This window comes from Acanthochromis polyacanthus, chromosome 14 (genome assembly GCF_021347895.1).
Source record: "Acanthochromis polyacanthus isolate Apoly-LR-REF ecotype Palm Island chromosome 14, KAUST_Apoly_ChrSc, whole genome shotgun sequence".
Lineage (NCBI taxonomy): Eukaryota > Metazoa > Chordata > Actinopteri > Pomacentridae > Acanthochromis > Acanthochromis polyacanthus.
Genome location: NC_067126.1, coordinates 3148590 through 3172205, shown reverse-complemented (window position 1 = coordinate 3172205; position 23616 = coordinate 3148590). Strand labels below are relative to the sequence as shown.

Below are 23616 nucleotides of genomic sequence, written 5' to 3'. Positions count from 1 at the left end.
GTTGCAGTTTTATAAACATTCATGGTCCTCAGCGGTGGATTTGTAGTGGGATCACAATCATGATAGTTGACGTAGTGTTGTCATGGTTACAGTGACGCTGTCACATAACTGTGTTCCTTGGTGGAATAAAAATGTGAATTTTAGAGAAAAGAAAACTGGAAGTTGTGTAGAGAAACAGCAGGATTGTTCGACTGGATTTGGTTCTTGAAGACTTCAAGGAGTCTCGAAGTCCTCAAGAACATACGAAGACAGATGAGAGGTGGAACGTCTTGAAGAACCTACAAGTCCAAGAGAAGTCCAGAGAAGTCTAGTGGACTTCTTAAAGACGTTCTTGTGGTCTTTGTCATTTCTTATCTTCCCTGGAAATATCATCCAAATCCGTCACTGTTTCTGATTGACACAACTTCTGCAACAGTTCAAGCCAACGTCTTTGTGTAGCTAACATTTATACCCAGAAGACTGAACTTAAACGTCCCTGAGGTGTCATTTTATTGAAAACAAAACAAATCAAACCCGTTCTGGAACCATTTCTCACACGTTCTTCCAGACTGAATGGCTGACTCTGATTCTTGAGTTGACCATCTGTTGACCAACTTTTAAGACTTTTATGTTTTTAAAAGCGTTTTCTTAATCTGCTGTATTGTATTGTTGATGTTTTTATCTGTAGCACTTTGAGATTTGGTTTTCAAATGTAAAGTGCATTATAAATTAAACTTATTATTATTATTATTATTATTATTATTATTATTTGATCCTAAGACTTTATAAAATTATTATTTTCAAAGGCCTAATTGAACAACTTCAGGTTTCTAGTGAGACACATGGGTTAGTTTTGAGACACAATGTGTCTTCATGATTTTCAGTCATTTTAAATCATTTTCACTTCATTCTGAACTGAGTTTTGGGTCATTTTGGAAAGATTTTTGTCATTTCTGACAACTTTCATGTAATTCTGGACAAATTTTCAAGTCCTTTTAGACAGAGTTTGAGTCACTTTGGATGATTTTTGAAGCATCTTGGACAAATATAGTGTCATTCTGCTCATTTTCAATCATTCTGGATAATTCTGAATCATTTGAGAGAAACTTTTGAAACACACTGAGTCTTCATGATTTGAAAACCTCCAGCAAAAACCACGTTTTTCCTTATTTATTGACTATATATAGAGAAAATAAAACCCTCGTAGAAATAGATCAGTGGCACTGATGTCATTTAACAAATGAACTAATGCTGCTTCACTTATGATGTTGAGGACTTCTCTATTTAATTTACATTTTTATTGAAGTAATTTTTATCGCTGCATCCTGGACAGATTTTTCTTTAAGCTTTAATAAAATTTACCAACAAACATTAGCAATAATAGCATCACTACATATGAATTATAGTTTACATTAAATCCTCACATTGCACCATATTTTAAACAGAAAACTTCCATTCAGCAGATAAACTGTTGATCAAAGCCTTAAAAGAGCTTTAATTAATGTATGTGTGTGTGTGTGTGTGTGTGTGTGTGTGTGTGTGTGTGTGATGCAGTCGCAGCTAATTTTAGGCTGTTATGTGGAATCTGACAATCATTTTGGTACTTTCGTCTGCCGTGTATTCCTTTGAAACCCGGTGCAGCTGATGTGCAGCGATTCGGTGCAAGCAGCGGAAAACGGTTGAGTTCTGTCAGAGCGCTCTCAGATTGGCAGCGGTGGAAGTGCTGAAGTGGCGACATTCGCCGCCTCCTGACGTCAGGTCTGAGCGGTGCCCGGAAACGCTCTGTGGGGGTTAAACCCAGATTTTACTGAGCTGACTGCAGTTCCAGAAAACACCGGCTCATTTCTGCTGCTGTCACTGTTTCACAACGCGAAGTCAGAATCTGAACCCTGAATGTTCCAAGTAAAACTGAGATAACGGGGTTTAATGCACACATGCAGGAAAAAACAGACTCAGAGCTGATAACTGTGTTCTCATATCTCTAAATTATTTTGGTGTGAAGCAGGTTTTAGATGTTTAGTTCCCCTGCAGCCCAAACAAAGCTGTAATGACTTCATGTTCTGCTCATTTCCAGCTTTGTTCTTTTATTTTTGGAGTCGATTAGAAATATTTATGCTTTACTGTTCAAAAACAGAAACACATGGTCCGACATCCCACTGCAGCATTGTGTCTGGGTTGTGTGTTAGACCACTCTGACAATAAAATCTAGACCAGAAAATATCACAGAAACTACAGAAAACTCAGGTTTTTGTGTCAGACCACGCTGCTTCTAACCTCCTCACGTCATTCTGCACGTTTTCAGTCACTTAAAATCATTTTTAGTTCATTCTGAACAGATTTAAGTCATTGTGGACAATGTTTGAGTGATTTTGGGAAGACTTTTGTCATTTCTGACAACTTTTGTGTAATGTTGGATAAACTTTCTGCAATTTTGAATCATTTTCAAGTCATTTTAGACACATTTTGAGTCATTGTGGATGATTTTTAAAGCATCTTTTACAAATTTAGTGTCATTCTGCAAATTTTAATCATTGTGGACACAATTTGAATCCTTTTGGATCATTTCTGAAGCATGTTGAACAATAAGGGTTAGAAGCAGAGTGCTCTGATCCACTGTCTGTAGTTTTGGAGAAAAATGTGTTCAGAGTTTAGTGTCTTCCAGAACGGTCTAACACTCCACTATAACGCTGAGTGTGGGTTGTGACACTAAAATCTAGACCAGAAAATATCACAGAAATGATAGAAAACTCAGGTTTTTGTGTGTCAGTCCACTCTGCTTCTATCCCATTCATGTCATTCTGCACGTTTTCAGTCATTTAAAATCATTTTCAGCTCATTCTGAACAGATTTAAGTCAATTTGGTAAGTTTTTGAGTGGTTTTGGTTTTTTGATTTTTGTCATTTCTTGCAACTTTTGTGTAATTCTGGACAATTTTTCTGCAATTTAGATCATTTGTGAGTCATTTTAGACAAATTTTGAGTCATTTTTGGATGATTTTTAAAACATCTTGGACAAATTTAGTATCATTTTGCAGTTTTTCATTCATTCTGGATCATTTGTAATCATTTTAGAGACATTCTGACTGAATTTGGATCATTTTCCAGTCATTTGAGACTATCTTAATGTGATTCTGAATTAAGTTTTGTGGTTTTAGATTATTTCCGCAAGATTTTCTGTAATTCTGGATCATTTTCAATTCTTTTTGAATCATGATTTTTCTCATGCTGTACATTCCTGCAATCTGAAACACTCCTGTCTCAGTATATAAAAATACAATATGAATATATCCATAACAGTTTATTGCAGCATCCTCGTCCAAACAGCGAAGCCTTTAACCTGCATTCTCTCCAACAGCCAGCAGGGGGCGACTCCTCTGTTACCAGTTGTTTAGAAATTTGTGACAAATCCCGGTGACTTCTCGTTAATTTTTCTGAAGAGTTTATAATCTCCACCTCTTCAGTACAGCACAGTGTTTAGTTTTAGTAAATTATCGTCCCATTTAGAAGAAAATACACAATAAAATTCTAAATCAAATCGTTCAAAATGATCCGAAGCCAATCGGTGACGTCCATCTTATGCACAGTTCATGAGGCTCATAATCTTGTTCATATTTGTTTTTATGCCAGAATAGAAACAGTATTTATTATTTCACACAAAGCTCCTGTTCACTTAAAATAAAACCATTTTTTAACTGCATCTGATAAATCAAATCATCTCTGAATTTGGGTTTTGAAAGTAGATCCAGAAAACAAGGAATGAAACTGCTTTAATCTGAGAGAAATGACAAATTTAGCTTCCTTTATGAGAGTAGAAGTTCTGATATTACAGCTTTTCTCATTCGGTCTCCTTTAAACAAAGCATGAGGCAAAAAATTCTAATGTGTCTATCACCAAAAAGAGAAATAAGAAAAAGGAACAGATGTGAGGATTTTATTGAACACAGGAGATTATTGTCTGTGTTAAACAATAATTCATCTTCTAAAGGTATTGTAATGCAGTAAATCAGTGTTTTATGGAGGTAAACTAGAGTTTCTCCTTCTTAGTCGTGTAAAAATCTGTCATTTTCCCATAAATCTGAAAAACAACAGAAGGTTTGAGAATTGAAAAACATAAAAATTTCTGTCCATGCATGAGACATTTCTGAACCACTGAGGTTTAATTTGCCTAAACGTGAAGGAACATTACTCACTTCTCACTGTAACCGGAGAGGAAACGAACCCTGAAAATAGTCAATCACGAATAACACTCAAAATTTTACATGAAATTAATTCAGCGAAACACTCAGTCCACGTCACTGAAAGTCCACGTCAAACTAAGAGGAGCCACGTCAGATAATATCTAGGTATCGATCATGATTTATATCCTTGTAGTTCTCAAGAAATACTATTAAGCTTAATTTGTGGTTTCTTAATAAACTCCTAAATCCCAATCTGAAATTTAAGCAACAAACCAACTTTACTTTTGAATCTTTGTGGAGAAAGATTCATCCTGCAGCAGGATCATGAACCCCAACAAGAACTTCTGATAGTTCTGGACTTTGCTCCACAGTCACCAGAACTTATCCATCCATCCATCCATCCATCCATCCATCCATCCATCCATCCATCCATCCATCCATCCATCCATCCATTTTCTTCCACTTATCCGAGGTCAGGTTGTGGAGGCTCTTCCTGGAGGATCCCGAGGGGTTCCCAGTCCAGATGAGATATATAATCCCTCCAGAGGGTTCTGGGTCTGCCCTGGGGTCTCCTCCCAGGAGGACGTGTTCAGAAAACATCCACAGGAAGTCACCCCGAAGGCATCAGAATCAGATGTCCAAACCACGTCCACTGGTTCCTTCAGAGGTGAAGGATCAGCAGCTCTACTCTGAGCTCCCTCCAGATGTCTGATCTTCTCCTCCTATCTCTAAGGCTGAGCCCAGACACCCTACAGAGGAAGCTCATTTCATCCGCTTGTGTCCGTGATCTTGACATGTAAATCAGTTGTCCAACCTAGACACAGGGGTGAAAGACTAATTGAACCATCTAGGAGCTGGTTCCCTCTGAAGTTTCCCTCAGGAGTCTCGTAGTTTTATCTGGTAAAGCGAATGATTAGAGGTCTTGGGGCCAAAACGATCTCGGCCTATCCTCAAACTTTAAATGGGTAAGAAACCTGGCTTGCTGACATGGAGCCGGGCATGGAATGAAAGCCGTCTTGTGGGCCACTTTTGGGAAGCAGAACTGGCGCTGGGGGATGAACCAAACTTCAGGACGAACAGCAGGATCATGAACCCCAACAAGAACTTCTGACAGTTCTGGACTTTCCTCCACAGTCACCAGAACTCAACTCAACTTTTATCAGAAAACCACAGATTCCCGCCTTGACAGGAAACTTTTTGGACCATCATGTCTGGAGAACAACAAGCTGCTGGAATCAATAAAGTCGATATCTCTACATGAGCAGCGCGCTCATGAGCACTAAGATCTACACCAGAAAATGTTACAGAAATGATAGAAAACTCAGATTTTAGTGTGTCCGACCACTCTGCTTCTATTCATCTCGTGTCATTCTGCAAGTTTTCATCATTTTTAATCATTTTTATTGTTCATTTCATTGCAAGCAGATATAAGCCGTTTTTTGTCTTTTTTTTAAAGAAGGTTTCTGTCATTTCTGACAACTTTTGTGTAATTCTGTATCATTTTCAAGTCATTTTGGACCATTTTTTGAAGTCATTTTGGATGGTTTTTAAAGGATCTTGGACAAATTTAATGTCATTCTGCAAATTTTTAATCATTATGGCTCTTTTTTAATAATTGAAGAAATTCTGACTGATTTTAGATCATTTTCCAGTCATTTGCAACTATTTTCATGGTATTCTGAAGACATTTTCATCTTTTTAGATCATTTCTGGAAATTTTTCTGTCATTTTGGATCATTTTTGAAGCATCTTGGACAATAAAGGTTAGAAGCAGAGAGGTCTGATCCACTTTCTGTAGTTTTGGAGAGAAATGTGTTCAAAATTGAATGTTTTCCAGACGGTCTAACACTCCACTGTAACGCTGAATCTGGGTCGTGGGTTAGACCACTCTGACACTAAAATCTACCAGAAAATATCACAGACATGAGAGAGAACTCAGATTTTAGTGTGTCAGACCACTCTGCTTCTAACCACCTTTTTCTTATTTTTATAATAGACTCAAAATAAATGTACCACACAAACATCCTCTCTTCCAGTCTCACACTTCTGGATGCTTTTGGAGCTTAACTGATTGTTATTAATGCAACTTCATCAGATTCTACTGTTTTTCAATCAAAAATAACTAGAACCTTTGCCATTAACACACATTCAGGGCTCAACATGAGAATGTCAGCAGCTGCTAAACGGACATCTCTTAGTTTCTTACAGAGACTTGAGAGCAGTTTTCAGTTTTCATGAAAGCACAATTTGCATTTACATCAGAGGTAAAGTTGACTTCAGTCACTTCTAAGTAATTCACTCAGAACATGAGACGTTTCTGAACTATTCGAGGTTTAATTTGACTCAACATGAAGGAAAATTACTCATGTCTTGGTCTAACCAAATCAGGAAATCCACCAACACCTAATTAACCCTTAATGAACTGTAAAACCATCAGTCACATTTTACAACTAATTAACTTATACTTTTTATTTTTCAATATTAAATGCTTCAAATCTGTGAATCTACAGAATGTTTACAACACCGTTTGTACTGCACACGTGTCATTAATACGTAGTTCAGCATCCTGATCATTAAAACATGAAACACGAGCTTATAGGAAACACACAGCTGCTGAAAATACACATCACACAGGAGAAAATATCTCAGGATTTAAAGAAATACTGATATTAAGCTTAATTTATACATCAGGTTTCTTAACAAAGTCACAAAGTGCTTCAGAAAAGGACCAAAATCAGCAATAAGACAAAGATTAAACAACAATGAATGAATCAAAAATAAATTAAAGGTCAGCTTTAGCAGCACAGTAAATATAAAAACGTCTATTTAAGATCTAAATGCTGTTGTCTTGATGTACAAATAAGCCTCAAATTATTCATACCCATGAAGGATTCTTCTGACTGGAAACGAAAAATAAATGACTAAAGACGGTGAAACATTGTGTTAGAGGGAATAGATTTCTATTTCTACATTTTTTACTAAAAAATACTCTAAGAAACTAAGACAATGCACCTGTACTGTCATGTATTTTGCTCAGTTTTATGATTTTGATAGTATTACTCGATTGTGAAGTAATTTCCTTAGTTTTTTTATATCATATATGCACTTCAACGCCCCATACATTTACTTATCAAAGTGTTAAAAAACATACTCTTCTTTATTGTAAATATCAGCACAACTATGCATATTATTTGCACGTGTCTCTTCATGATGTTAAACATTAGGGTTCTTATTTTTCTTAAATGTAATACGTATGAGACACCGGAGACCCTGAATTTCACAAAGGGATGAATAAAGTATCTGTTGCTTGTTAATTTACCAACACATAAACTGAGATCAGATGATACTTTAGTTCTGTAATCAGTTACAGTCATGGATTAAAGCAAAAAGCTCAGAGAAGGCTAGAAGGTCCAGTGTCCAGAGAGCAAAGCATCGTTAAGAAGTAGAAGAGTTCCACACTGTGAAACATCTCAGAGAGCTGCTAGAATCCAATGATCAGCACAAAGAACATCCTGATGAATGTGAAAAGTTCTGGTGGAAACATCTCCATCATCTCCACTGAAGACCAAAGAAGACTCCCAGTAGCTCAGCCAGACAAAGAAGGAAGCTGCTGCTCATCACTTCTGTGGACGAATGAGAGCAAAATGTTTGGACACATGGAAAGTAGAAGCTTTGAACCCCGAGAACATCATCTTCAGCATCAAACAGGTTCCAGAGGAAGGACCAGGAAGTTTCATGAAAGTAAACATCATGAGAAAAGAGGATGATGTTAAAGACTGTGACAGTCTGCAGACAAACTTCCAACATGACAAAGTTCTGAAGAGAAGGTGTAGACAGAACAATCAGAAGATGTTGGACGTGAGAATCTGTGGAGGAACTGAAGACCAAGAGACCTCAGAGAGCTGGAGATCATCCCTAACAGGAACTAGATCCCAGTGAAGACCTGCAGAACCACTGGTAGTTATCACAAGAGCTGTTTGACTGCTGGGCTGGAAGATAGAAGATTGATATCGATTACTGAGAAAGAAGAATAACTCTGGATGTGGTATTTTATCAAAAATAAAAAAAACATAAAAATACTCTAAATTCATCAAGAACATCTCTAACGCAAAATCTTTCCGTCTTTGTTTACGTCATTTCCACCCAGAAGGATCCATTAATCAAACAAAAATTCACTTTCAATCAAAAATTAGCACAGCTGTTTTAAATCATGTTTCCAGTCAATCTGTCGTTACATTTTCTGTATATCTTTCTGTTTCTTGTATATTTGAGGGATCGTGGCGTTTTTTTCCACTCCTGAACTCTGGATTTCAGTTTATTCATTGCTGCAGAAACCATATTTCTACTGCAGGATTTAGCTCATGTAGGTTTTGCATGTCTCAGTTTAAAAGAAACTCCTCTTCTGTACATTCAGTATCGTCTTCCACTAAACATTCATAGCTTTAATCGTGGCGTTTTTTCTCCTTAGCTGCTATTAAACTTTATTAGACTTCTTGATTGCTTTAGGTCTGACGTTGCTGTAGATCTTTGTGTCTTCGTCTCTCTTCAGCTTCTGATTCTGCTTCTGAGGAACACAGAAGATTTAAAATGTAGACTTTATAAAACAAACATCTTACTAAATACTACTAAATCTAAGACTCCTGTACAGAAGGTCCTCGGTTTATGACATCATCGACCTAAAGTGTTTCGTCGTGACACCAGAACTGGTTATGTGGAACTAGTTCACGAACGGAGCGGATGAATACGTCGTCCTGCGGTGCTATCAGACGGCTTTCTTTCCATTCTCTGGTTGTACTCCACCTTGGATTGTGCTACATTCACTAACTTTTTGTCCTTCATTATGGCTTCCAGCGTAAGTCAGACTCCTCTGATGCCTCGAAGAAAAGGAAAGCCGTTTCAATGGAAGTGAAACAAGACAGAATAAACGCTCAAGTTGTAAAAACTGCAACATATTCTGTTTTTTCTAGTAAAATGATTCATACATGCATGAAAGTCATTGGTACTCATGACTTTTCTAAAGAAGTGATATCATGGTGAATGTAACGGATTTGTTTACATTTTTGAGTTCCGACTTGCGATGAAAATCGACTTACATTTATCCGTAGGAACTGTGACATAAGTCGAGGACCTCCTGTATTTGCTGCTGGTTGTTAGAAGAGGAGATGAACTCCATGTCTTTGTTCTTACCCAGATAACAACAGTAATGCAGGTGATGGTGAAGCTATAGACCAATAAAAATCCACCTCCGGTCCACATCACCACCTCTGGAATTAACGGAGAATGGTCCGCTGACAACGGACAGCTCTGATTGGCTGATGGAGCTGTGGAGTTGACTGTCGGCACAGACTGCTCTGCTGGTTCTGAAAATAATTAGTATTCATACATTTAATGGAAGCAGGGCGACATATCACAACACAAACAAAGGACAGAAGTTATTTCTGATTGGTGTATGTCTGTACTGGTGTGTGTTAGATGTTCTGAGTGGAGTACTTTACCTGAAATGCTGACTGCAGTTCTGGAACAGTCCTGTGTGAATGGTGGAGGGTAACTCTTATCCCTCCTGCAGATGAACTCTCCACTGCTATCGGCTGTGATTTCAATCTGAGTGGAGAATAAAATCTCTGCAGAATCTTGCCTCTGCGTAAAGGAAGCCAGAAGTAAATTGTTATTTTTTACTGCCGTTTCTCAGATCTCACGTTGACCTGCTGATGGAGGCAGATTATATGTCTAAATTCTTCTGAATGTCTGTAATCCGCAGTCTGTTCGTTTTGGCTTCACGGTTGAGGAGCTGACTGCATTTGCAGATGTTTTTTCAGGTGGGAATTTGAACAAACAGCCCAGAGCTTATGAGGATTTCAGTGAAACAGTGGCAGGGAAGCAGCACAGTTTGGTATTTAGTGAACCTTCATGGAGCTTTCATGTCCTGACATCTATTATGTTCCATCTAAGCAGGACTGATGAACTGTGACTCTGCAGTAAAACACTGAGTCACAGCTAAACACACACCTGTGATTTTATCTGAGCTTCAACAAACAGACGCCTTTCAACTCTAAAAGTCCAGAGCAGACATATTTCCAAGAGCACATGGATGTACACGTTCACTTTGCTCTGTATTAGTTATGATCGTTTATTCCTTCTATTTTAAGAAATGTTTTCTATCATGTCTTGTTGTTAATGCAGTCTGGTTGAACTTTCACTACCCATATAGATTATTATCTGAAATCACCAGAGTTAGACTGTTCTCTGTGAAATTTATAGTTTTGAGACATAATTCATGGAGTTAAGACGATTTTATACCAATAAGACATACGCTGCTGTTCAGAAGGTTGGGCTCACTTAGAAATGTCCTTATTTTTGAAAGAAAAGCAGTTTTTTCAGTGAAGATAACATTAAATGAATGATAAATCCAGTGTAGACATTGTTAATGTGCTAAATGACTATTGTAGCTGTAAACGTCTGATTTTTAATGGAATATCTCCATAGGGGTACAGAGGAACATTTCCAGCAACCATCACTCCTGTGTTCTAATGCTACATTGTGTTAGCTAATGGTGCTGAAAGGCTCATTGATGGTTAGAAAACCCTTGTTCAGTTTTGTTAGCACATGCATAAAAGAGGGAGTTTAATGGAAAACATGGAATTGTCTGGATGAACCCAGACTTTTGAATGGTAGAAAGACAGCAGGCACAAGATAAATCAGTGAGTTATTGGGTGAAATATTAAGAAAAATAGTGACTCCTATTAATATGTTTATTGAAAGCAGAGCAATGTATTGCAACATAAACAAAGAAAAGAGTTCTTTTCATTGGTTACTTTTGGAATATAGATAAATATGTTTAGTTTGATGCGAATTTATCACAGAAATGTCGGTTGGTTCACTTCCATTGATCTGAAAGTGTTATTGTAGCCAATTAGCTTCTGCAAAGTTCTCTGTACAGTAGTTACAGATAGGAGAAGGGAATGATTTTGGACACAACGTACGACTTTGCACCTTTACGGCTAACCCAGCTGCGAGCAGCGCCTCACAGAGGGGCACCAAAAAGCGTAGCGATGGTGGTACACTTTCATTAATGTGACTGAGTAAGATTTTAATGCGTACACTCTCAACAAATGGTCACGGTCTGAGTCCCTGTCTTTGTAAAATCTCGTCCTGAGTTGATCTTCAAAGAGTGTTAAATCCAGTTTGTGCTGCCATCTAGTGGATGGTGAGCGAACAGATTATCTGCAGGCAGTGAGGTCTAATAAAGCTGTGAACTGTGGCCTGTGTGTGATGAATGTCTGACAGTGTAAATCTTCACCATACAAACACCTCCTTGCATGTAATTTCGCTGCAGTGCATTTTGTCGAGCAGCGGTGAGAAGCTGTGGTTTCCTTATGTGGCTGCTTCTTGTAAGTTATGACAGGAAAACCTCTCTGGGCACAGAAAGCTGATCGAACTATCTGATATCTAAATATACCCATCGCCTGTTAGAGGAGCTCAGTTTATCTTTTTATTTTCTAAGTGTCTGAAACAGCTCATACAACATTCATAAAGCACCTGCTGCAGCTTTAATTAGTCATTATTCCTGTTAATAAGCACTGAAATAGTTAGAAAACAGATGGAAAGTAGCAGCTCCTATTCTTTCACTTTGTTCTGGAGATCTTTTTATTTGATGCAGTTTGTATTAGTGTCAACACAGAGCAGGAAACTATCTGTTGCTCTTTTCAGCTGGACTTCTACGTTTATGGTGAAATTAAAATGCAACGTTTACGAGCACCAAGAAAGTGTTTTTACGTTTACACCCACTGACCTTGTTCATATTTATCTGAAAGACGCTGCTGCCGTTGAAGAGCAGCAGATAGCTGATCTCTGAGCTGTTGGTGAAGATCGGTGGACAGGAGATCAAAACTTTCCTGAGTTCAGACACGGAGATGATCGGCTCATCTGAAAGACACAAGAGACTGATAGAAACCTGCTGAAAATACGTCCAAAAAAGTACAAAATAAAACTGTTTGGATGGGAAACTTCACTACAACTATTAAGTTTTGGGTTATTTTGTGTTAAATCAACTAAATGTTAATAAAATTCCCCCAGAACCTCCTCAGAACATCTGGTTCTTCATCTCCAGTGTTTTATTAATAATTAGATTTCTAGCTTCTTACTGGGATTATTTCCAGAGTTCCAGATCTTTGAAGTCCATAGAGGAGAACATCCCCTGGAGAAAGTTCTAGAGTAGACCTAGTAAACCTGCTGCTAATGAAAGTGTCTGTTTAACTGCTGCTGCTGCAGTGTCTACAGCAGGACTCCACACTGTCACTAAAATGGTGCATTTGTGACCTTTTTTTGAGACTGAGTTAAATTTTCAGGTGGTGTCAGTGTGCCAGGTCATGATGGTCATTAAGCGGTATGTGTGTCTCTCACTGGTACAGACTACAACTGTGTTAATAGTGCTTTTATAACTTTGAGCTCTCTAGTTGAACTCTTTCTAGGTCGCTTTTGATCACACACCTGAGCACCCACAGCAGCTGCTGCAACCTGCGATGTGGGGCGTTTAGGAAACATTGGTAAATAGTAGTGTCTATCGATACAAAAATGTTCAGCAAGTGATGTGTTTTGCCAGTGACAAGGTGCTGCCAGAGAAAACGTTCACCACCACACCCGCCTGGACCTCCAACCAGTCTACCAGACCGTTTGTGCAACAAGCTGTGATTAGTAGGAGTGATTCTCTGAGCTTCTCTGTTGTTTCACATTAAATAGTAGATCTGAGGAGTCACCTGTGAGCCCAAACAGCCAGCACTTTTTAGTGAGCCGAGCCATAAAGAACTGTGTCTAAAAGGAGCTGGAACTCCCATCAACACTAATCATCAGTATTATGGTGTCAGGATCCTCTCCTCACCCTGTTCCTACCTGACAGCCCTAATATTCCATCTGTCTCCCGTCTGTTTTTCTCCCTCTTTTTCTCTCCTCTGTGTTTCCCTCCTTTTATTCTCCCTCTCGTGTTCTCCTCTCCCTCTCTCTCTGCTCTCCCTCCTCAGCGCTTCACCTGAGTGGGTGTGGCCTCACAGCTGCTACCACTCAGGTGATTAGCTTCAGCAGGAGACCCGGACAGCTGAAACTGTTTGCCAAGATTACACCTGCCTCAATAAAGACCAGCTGAACCATCCACACCCTGCCAGATCGTCACACTTGACTACCAACTCCTGCTGTCTGGGCTCTCACCTGCTCTGTCACCTCTGGACACCCTTGGAACCCATTCAACCCATTCAACCCACTCCTTTCTCCCCTGGACTACCGGCTCCATTTCCTCTGCATCTGTCTCCCCGTCGGCTTCCCTCCTCCATCTGCTGCCAGCTGTCTGGAACTCCCCCTTATCCACAAATCATTCACCGTACAATAAAAACTGTTTCATTCACCCAGCTCTGGTTGTGTGGCTCTCTGCTCGGGTCCAGACCCCTGATATCGTGACATATGGGATGTACCATAGTTTCATGTCACAAAGAGGCTAAACTGCCCCAGAGACATACAAAACGATTGAAGCGTCACAATAAACGACAAAAATGAGACACAAACCCACACAAAATTAGAAACTCAAGATGATGTGATTAAATCTAGACAACAGAACAAAACAAAAGAAGATAAATGAGACACAAAACGTCAAAAACCAGACGGAAAAACATGACACAAAGCAGAAAAACAGAGAAGCAAAATGACCACAATGAGGAAAAAAAAGTCCCAAAGACACAAAACACACAAGCGAAATGACTGAAAGGAGACAAAAAATGACACACAACAAGAAAAACTGGAGTCAAAATGACCAACTAGATGAGTTCTACATCATCCAGGTGTCGCAGTCTGAACACTGAATCTGGTTTCTGTTGATTCTAACCAGCGTTGAGCATCAGTATTATGGGATGTATCCTAGTGTGAACAGTTTAATGTCTGTGACACAGAACCATAGAAACAGTCACTGGTGCCCTGATAATCCACCAGAGAAAACTTTAAAAAGTTTGTTGTAGTTTTGTGTCTATTTGTGGTTGTTTTGTGTCTCTTTGTTGTAGTTCTGCATCTCTTTGTGGTTGCTTTGTGTCTCCTCTGACCACAGTGAGTGCATGGTCCTGACAGTGAATCATGGAGGTGGGATAATGATGATGTGAGGCTGGAGAAAACTTTAAAAAGTGACTTCTGGGTGAACTTTAAGGCTCATATCAGCCTGTTGGTGGGTGCTTCTAATCATTGTTCTGGCCGGTCGGTTGGTCGAGAATCTCCAAAGTTATCCTGAACAGGAGAGAAACGCAATAGTCTTCCAGGATGAATCCATTATTGTATCAAGGGGAATAACAGACGGCCTCTGGACACCCCCAAGCTTTGACTACTTTGGATCGGTCCAACCTGATGGTGACCGTTTAATGTTTACTGAACGTAGTTGTAGTTGACTTCAGATTAACTGATGTCAGAGAAACTACAGCATAATAGCAACAATAACAACAACAACGACAACAATAATAATAATAATAAGAAGAAGAATAAGATGGGACACAAAAGGACCGTAAACTGAAAGCGCCTTTGTAGAGAAATGCACAACTATCAAGACGTGACACGAAGCAGCTAGAATTTGTACAAAAACAACCATGAAGAGACATAAAATGAGTAAAATAGGACCAAAGAATAAACAACAGATAGAACTTATTTAACTTTTACTGGGAGTCGACCTCAAATCTAACTGATGTCAAAGAAGTCGTCCTGCCTTTCTGCGTTTGATCAAAAAAGTGGAGTGAACTTTTGAATGCAGTGCACAAAGGAGCTGGAGGAACTACAACAAAAGCTCAAAATTGTCCCAAAAACCATTTTAATGATTTAATAATCCTGGTGTTTTCTTCATATTAATAGACTGCAGCTCTTAGAGGAAAACATCAGCTACCTTCTACTCTGACTGCAGAACTCTGGAGTCATTCTGAAAGTCGTCACGTTGGGTAAAAAATCTCCGTCTGAGCAGTTTTTCCGTCAAAGTTCATAGTTCTCACCTGAGCATGAAGCGACTTCTCTGATACCGAAACAGAACGTCAGCATCCAGAGAACCGACGCTCCCATCGTCTCCTGATCTCTTTCTGACGATTGTTAACGTGCTCTGAGAGTCTGAGGATCTGCTCTGGTCTCCACCGTCGCCTCATCAAACACCATCTCTGCTGGAAACGCTGCAGCTGAACCCACTTCAGGAGAGTTTCCTGTGTGAAGCCATGAAACCATCTGTGCCCACGTGTGCTCGACTCCAACACGTCTGTACATGCACAAACACACGGTGCAATCATACGTGATTATAGCTCAGACAGACAGACCATAATATCAGCCACAGTCTGTAGAACTGCTCTGTTTTTCTCTGACACTCAACCCACAACCTCAGGTAAACATCCAAAGTTTGATTCTCATGACATTAATTTCCACATTTCTGCTCAGTTCTAGAACTTTCTGAGACTCTTCTGCTCTAGAACACTCCAGTTCCTTATTAGCAAAAACCTTCCAGATAACAGAACCTGGTTCTGATTCTGGTTTAGCATAAAGGAGCTGCCCAGCTAGAAGCTAAAGCTCACGTCACCCACACGTTCAAATAACGTTCAAACAACGGTTTAGGGATAATTATCTTTTCCAACAATGTTCTTTAAAGGTTAAAAGTGAGCATTTTAGCTGCAGTGTTCAGAGGAATGTTCTCAAACCAACATTCACTAGATGTTCTCCAGATGTTCACTACATGTTCTCCAGATGTTCTCCAGATGTTCACTAGATGTTCTCTAGATGTTCTCCAGATGTTCACTAGATGTTCTCCAGATGTTCACTAGATGTTCTCCAGATGTTCTCCAGATATTCACTAAATGTTCTCCAGATGTTCTCCAGATGTTCACTAGATGTTCTCCAGATGTTCACTAGATGTTCTCCAGATGTTCACTAGATGTTCCCCAGATATTCACTAAATGTTCTCCAGATGTTCTCCAGATGCTCACTAGATGTTCTCCAGATGTTCTCCAGATATTCTCCAGATATTCACTAGATGTTCCCCAGATGTTCACTAAATGTTCTCCAGATGTTCACTAGATGTTCTCCAGATGTTCACTAGATGTTCTCCAGATATTCACTAGATGTTCTCCAGATGTTCACTAGATGTTCTCCAGATATTCACTAGATGTTCTCCAGATGTTCACTAGATGTTCTCCAGATGTTCTCCGATTATTATTCTTATGAAATGTTCCTCTATTGTTATGCATTAACAAAGGTGGGATGTTCTGCCTGCGATGTTTTCAAGATGTTGACAGAACGCATTGCTAGAAAACATTCCCACTATGTTTTCAGGGAAACATTCAGAGGAACATTCTCAATCCAACATTCAAAATATGTTCTCCAGATGTTCTCTGATTATTATTATGACAAAACATTCCTCTAATGTTACGTATTAACAAAAGTGGAATGTTCTGCCTGCAATGTTCTGAAGACTTCGTTGAGGGAACACATGACAGTTCTTCTAGAAAACATTCCCATGATGTTCTCAAACCAACATTCAGAGTTTTTAAAGACAAACATCCCCATAAATCCACAAAGAATCACTGGAAGGTTCCACTTTAGAAACACTTGTGACCACATGTTCCTTTAAGTTTGGGTGATGGGAACCTTTAACCTTTAGAGCTCCAAACTTTACATCCTTGTGAAGTTTTCCTGGTTTATAGGTTCAAACTTTAGTCAATGAAATAATCTAATTAATTCTGTTTGGTTCATTTGGCTCCAAAGTTTCTAAGTCTGAGTTTGTCACCTTCATGGTTCTGATGGTTCCAGATTTAACACTTTGACACAGTTCAAGAAAAAAATCTCTCTAGTAGCAGCATTTCATAGTGAGATACGTGTAAGAACACAGCTATTTCATCTGTTTTTTCCTCAGTATTAAGGCGAATATACAGAATCTTAAAGTATCATTAAACCAGATGATGGAAGATCTGAATATCTGAGACTGTTCTAAGAAAAACAAGCTAGAACCCGAGTGACTGGAGCTCCTAATGACCCAGATCAGAGCTAAGGGGGGGTGAAATGAGTCTGAAGATGTTTTTTCTTTGAGAACTGCAGTTAAAAAGCAAAAATACGACTTTAGCTGTTGTTAAGAAATTAAATCATTTTAAAATGAAAACGTTAAAATGTCCTAAACCCAAAGATCCTGGTTCCTGGGTAGCGTTTGGTTCTGGTTTCAGATCATGTTCGGAAAATAAAACGCCCTGATAGCTGGAGATAATCATCTGCTCCGTGAAGCTGTGAGATATTTAACACAGATAAGATGTGTTTTTATGTTTTATAAAAGGTTGAACCCATCAGCCGGGTGGAAACTCTGAACTCCAGGGGAAGTCCTGGCGCTGCTCCTCCACATTAAAAGCCTCTGTGGTTTGCAAAGAAGAGCTTCAGTTTCACGGTTACGACACCTGGAGCTGATCTGAAGCAGTTTTAGATGAAGTCATTTCATGCTGAAGGTTTGAGCTGCAGAGATGCAGCTGCAGGATTCTGCGGCTTTAATCACCTCCTCTTCCTTCCTCTGCTGCAGGATTCTCTTCCTCTGTAAAATAACCCGTTAAACTACCTCAGCTCCACAGATACACCAGTTAAACACATCATAGTCCTTCAGTCAGAGCATTTAAAGAGCCATAAATGACTGATTACAAGGGTTTTAAGATGAAAATTAAGGGTTTTCTATTTTCTACCTGCAGCAGGATCTAGTTTAAGAAATAAAACGAGAGAAAATGATGATTCAGTCTAAAATACGTTTCACTCGTTGGTATTTTCAGCGTGCAGACACCAGAGGTCGTTGGTTTGAAATTCAAAATCCATCAATCTGTCAGAGTTTATTTTTAAAAAATGACATGATTTATGGGACAAAAAGTAAAATAAAACCAATAAAACAGATAAATAACTCACACACATTTTAAAAGGGAAGGATTTAAGGAGATAATCTTCCAAAGAAATATAAAAATAAATGCAACATAAGAAAAAATAAAAAAGGGATTAATAAAGACTGATAAACAGACTTAAGTGCATCAATAAATGAATAAATAAATAAAATCAATTATGCTCTTTTTTCAAAAAGAGCATTTTGTTCATAATAACAATAATAAAACAAATAATAGTAATAATAATAAAAATAACAATAATAATACAAATATAACATTAATGGACTAAATTCTAATAAATATATAAATCAGAACTGAGATATTATCCAATTATTATATTTATTATTATTATTATTATTATTATTATAAATAACTAGCAGAAATCTAAAATGCAACCAGAGGTCGGGTCCTTAGAGGTTAATATTGACCCATAATGTAAAAGAATAAATATATTAAACGAATAAAATAAATAAATTAAATCATTTAAAATCCACATTAAGGTGTTTGAAATCATCAACATTAAGTTTTTTAGATTTTACATTCTAGATTTCTTCAGCGTCTGACAACAAGAGAAGACGTGGTTTATCTTTATTAAATTAACTATAAGTATATTAAACAGTAAATAATATGATGAATAAATACGAATAATTAGACATCATTTTAAGCAGAAAAACAGTAAATGAACATTAAAGTGTTTTTATTGGTAAATACTGCGATTTGTTTGGATTCATTTCTACACTGATGTTCAAAGTTTAGTGAATTTATTAATAAATAATCATAATACATGTTATTCTTAATGCAGTTTTCATTTCAGCCAAATCTCAAAGTACTTCATTAAAGATATAAAAGAATAAAAACTAAACAAACTGGTAAAATGAGATTAAAAATAAAAACTTCGGACACACGGTTAATTAAAAGATTTGTTAAAAAGAAACGTCTTTTAAAAAAATCCACTTCCTGTGGAGCTGCCGGTTTAATAATAAATAATGTTGAATTTTTATCACATTCATTATATTTACATTTATTTACCTTTATTTTGTTGTTTATTCTACTGTATATTTATACAAACATTTGTTCCTGTTTGATCATAAACTGTATTTAATGTTTTCTACTGTGGGAGTCTAATTAATGTTATTTTATTTTATTTTGTTGCTTTTTCTCTCCATTTAAAGCTCAGATTTTAACCAGTCTGTTGTATTTAATAATAAATAAATCGATCAACTTGCAGCTCGTTGATGCTGCATTAAAACCTGCAGCTGCTCGGAACCGCTAGAGGTTAGAGTGCGGTTTAACCCGGGTTAGAACCGGGTTAGAACCGGACCAGCTGCTCTGAGCACACAGAATAGTATAACCTGTAACAAAACACACGAGCCGAGCCGAGCCGAGCCAAGCCGGGCTGGAGCTGCTGCTGGGTTGGGCAGGACAGGAAACAAGGCGCCGGGCACGCGCAGGGCATGGATACGCGCTCCCGCTGAGTTTTTGGGATCCGGTGTGGAACTGAGCATGCGTCAAGTCGGACCGCAGAACACCGGAGGTTGGGCGTCGACCGCTTCAAAATAAAAGAGAAAAACCGTAAAGGTGGAATCTTAATTTCTGTTTACTTGAATAAAAACATAAATAAGATGTTTTATTATTGTTTTATTTTTGATGAGGCCGATAGGAGGACTGAAACCCTGCAGGTCACACAATCAATCTGCTGACAAATTAACGGGAATTTCTGCAGCTTACTTTTATATTTTAACAAATATTAAAAGTTCATAAAGTACACACAGTTGTTTTCAGACGTTTGAAATTATATATACAATAACTGATAGTAATAATAGGATAAATTTAAATTTAAATAACAGTAAAACACACTCTAGCACCCAGGAAGTATTCTGTGTCATAATGGTGTGTTTTTAACATTTTACTACGAGTTTTCTTTTATTTATTTTGATTTATTTTGATTTTTTCGTGTAATAACGCTGCTGTTTGGTGGAGTTTGGTTTTAAAACATTGTGTACAAACAGTTTAAAATCTACAAACAACAGTAATAATAACAATAATATTTTTCTGCCTTGGTGAATTTTTATTAACATTTCAGATTTTGTATTTATTATCTAGAAATTAAAAGTTTCAGTCTCTAAATGGACTGTAAGCATTTAATGTTTAGTTACTGTAATAACTGATGTAACGTCACACGTTAAAACTCATAGAATACAGAATGTTAGAGCAACGTGCAGGAATGAGACTTTTGACATTATTTGTTCACATCGTTTCTCTACGTGGGTTGGATGTCCAGGTTTCAGTTCATAAATTAAGCTATGGGGATCACGTGTACAGAAGTCACATTTTTAATTATTAATGTTAAATTGTCGAAAAAATAAACAACACTAATGTGATTTATCTGAATTAATTTATCAGTAAATATAGAATTTATAAATATTCTGTCTTCAAAGCATGTTTTTGACCCTTTTTCTTATTTTGGTGAGGTAAACAAGCAACCCCCCCCCCCCAAAAAAAAAACAAAAAAACATGTATAAATACTGTTGATTTGATTTTATGAGTCAGAGTGAAATTCATAAACTGCAGAATATTAGATCAACATGCAGCTCAGAGAATAGGAATAAATTACCTGCAATTTTGAGTTTTACATTATTAGTATATGAAGTTTAAAAAGTGTGTGCGCACACACGCACACACACACGCACACACACACCCACACACACACACACACACACACACAAACACATTAGCTAGATATTGAGAAAAATGTTATTTAATATGTTGAGGTTTGAAATCCTAAATGCTCCTGAAGCAGTTTAGTTTTTTAATTCCCGCAACAAAAGATTTAATAACTGATGCCTTTAGATTATTATTAATGATAAATGAGAGTCAATTTGAAATTTCTTTTAAAGGTTTCTTATCCAGACCTAACGTCCATCAGTAAATGTATAATTTCTAAATATTATGAGTCATTAAAACGTGTTTCTGATCCTTTTCCATTTATTTCTCTTCTCTACGATTCAGCAGCAGGGAGGCTCTCTTATTGTGAAGGTCCGTCCCGGATGTGCTGCTACTTCCTGCCGTAGGTTTAACTGCAGTCTGTTGGTTGAGGGGCAGCAGGGAAACCACTGAAATCTGGGATATCTGGGAAAAGGGCAGTCGGTGAAAACCGGGACTCAACCGGCTCAGATCCCGGAGAACGTCGACCGACGCCCCGTGGAGCCTCCGGCGGACCGTCCGGCTCCGAGTCCCCGCTGCTGGCTGCGGTTTTTCTGCCTCTAACCTCCGCTGGATCGGCACAGTAAGTAGCCCGATTCCCCTTCAGCTCATCCCGGCTCGGTCCGCCCGGTTCCGCCGCTCTCCTGGATTAAACCGTCTGCGGCTAAAACAGAGCCGCCGGTGCCGTCATCCAGCCGTTAAACAGCGGATCCGGTTAATTAACGAACCAATTAATGGTGCATGTGCGGAGAAAGGAGGGGGGAGGAGGGGGTCACGGAGAAAGCCTTTCATCCACTCTGCAGCCGCAGACCGAACCGAGCCGCTCTTTGTGCGGAGGTTCGGGCCTGCCGGGCTCCTCCGTCCGGCCTGGAGCCGCAGGGCCGCCGGGGAGCAGCGGCCGGCTGACGGCGGCTCTCCTGCGGGCCTGAGGCCGGAGGCTGCGGGGGACGCGGCCGAGGCGTGGCGCTGCTCCGAGCTTTGGGCGTGTTCAGCTTCCAGCTGACTGGAGCTTTAACCGAGGAGCCGCAGGACGGAACTTCTGGAGGTTCATAGGAGACCAGGAACATCTGGAGGTTCATAGGAGACCAGGAACATCTGGAGGTTCATAGGAGACCAGGAACCTCTGGAGGTTCATAGGAGACCAAGAACCTCTGGAGGTTCATAGGAGACCAAGAACCTCTGGAGGTTCATAGGAGACCAGGAACATCTGGAGGTTCATAGGAGGAGACCAGGAACCTCTGGAGGTTCATAGGAAGAGACCAGGAACCTCTGGAGGTTCATAGGAGGAGACCAGGAACCTCTGGAGGTTCATAGGAGGAGACCAGGAACCTCTGGAGGTTCATAGGAGACCAGGAACCTCTGGAGGTTCATAGGAGACCAGGAACCTCTGGAGGTTCATAGGAGACCAGGAACATCTGGAGGTTCATGGGAGGAGACCAGGAACCTCTGGAGGTTCATAGGAGACCAGGAACCTCTGGAGGTTCATAGGAGACCAAGAACCTCTGGGGGTTCATAGGAGGAGACCAGGAATATCTGGAGGTTCAAAGACCAGGAACATCTAGTAGACAGTTAGGTTAAAGAGGGTTAACCATAAAAGGAGATCAGTAACATCTCCTCATATGTGTACCCCTCTAGAAGCTGTCTGTCTGATGGTAGTAGTCTGTACCATAAGACAGGTTGTACTAGTATCAGACAGGTTATAGACAGACAGACAGGCTGGATGTCTGTCTGACCCTCTAGAGCCTGTCTGTCTACCTGTCTAATGGTAGTACTTTAGATTTGAAGAAACTCTTCCTCCAGATGTTCTGCTGCTGCTGGATTCAGCTGAGGTTCTGTAGATGTTCTGTAGATGTTCTGTATAGGTTCTGTAGATGTTCTCCAGATGTTCTATAGATGTTCTCTCGATGTTCTGTAGATGTTCCATAGATGTTCTGTAGAGGATCTATAGATGTTCTCCAGAGGTTCTGTAGAGGTTCTATAGATGTTCTATAGATGTTCTGTAGATGTTCTATAGATGTTCTATAGAGGTTCTCTAGATGTTCTGTAGATGTTCACTAGATGTTCTATAGATGTTCTCTAGATGTTCTCCAGATGTTCTATAGATGTTCTCTCGATGTTCTGTAGATGTTCCATAGATGTTCTGTAGAGGATCTATAGATGTTCTCCAGAGGTTCTGTAGAGGTTCTATAGATGTTCTATAGATGTTCTGTAGATGTTCTATAGATGTTCACTAGATGTTCTGTAGATGTTCACTAGATGTTCTCTAGATGTTCTCTAGATGTTCTCTAGATGTTCTGTAGATGTTCTGTAGATGTTCACTAGATGTTCTCTAGATGTTCTATAGATGTTCTGTAGATGTTCTGTAGATGTTCTGTAGATGTTCTCTAGATGTTCTCTAGATGTTCTGTAGATGTTCACTAGATGTTCTGTAGATGTTCTCTAGATGTTCTATAGATGTTCTCTCGATGTTCTGTAGATGTTCCATAGATGTTCTGTAGAGGATCTATAGATGTTCTCCAGAGGTTCTGTAGAGGTTCTATAGATGTTCTGTAGATGTTCTGTAGATGTTCTCTAGAGGTTCTCTAGATGTTCTGTAGATGTTCTATAGATGTTCTATAGAGGTTCTCTAGATGTTCTGTAGATGTTCACTAGATGTTCTATAGATGTTCTCTAGATGTTCTGTAGATGTTCACTAGATGTTCTATAGATGTTTTCTAGATGTTCTATAGATGTTCTCTAGATGTTCTGTAGATGTTCACTAGATGTTCTGTAGATGTTCTCTAGATGTTCTGTAGATGTTCACTAGATGTTCTGTAGATGTTCTCTAGATGTTCTATAGATGTTCTCTAGATGTTCTCTAGATGTTCTC

The 23616-nt window shown here is 38.8% G+C and overlaps 1 long non-coding RNA gene across 1 annotated transcript; it reads right to left on the bottom strand.

The window, feature by feature from the left end:
- Positions 1–6597: 6597 nt before the first annotated feature.
- On the bottom strand, positions 6598–9794 carry LOC127537060 (uncharacterized). The gene is made up of 3 exons (XR_007946455.1): positions 9651–9794; positions 9343–9515; positions 6598–8719 (listed from the first exon to the last, which is right to left on the bottom strand). It is a non-coding gene; the product is annotated as an uncharacterized LOC127537060 (long non-coding RNA).
- Positions 9795–23616: the final 13822 nt, after the last annotated feature.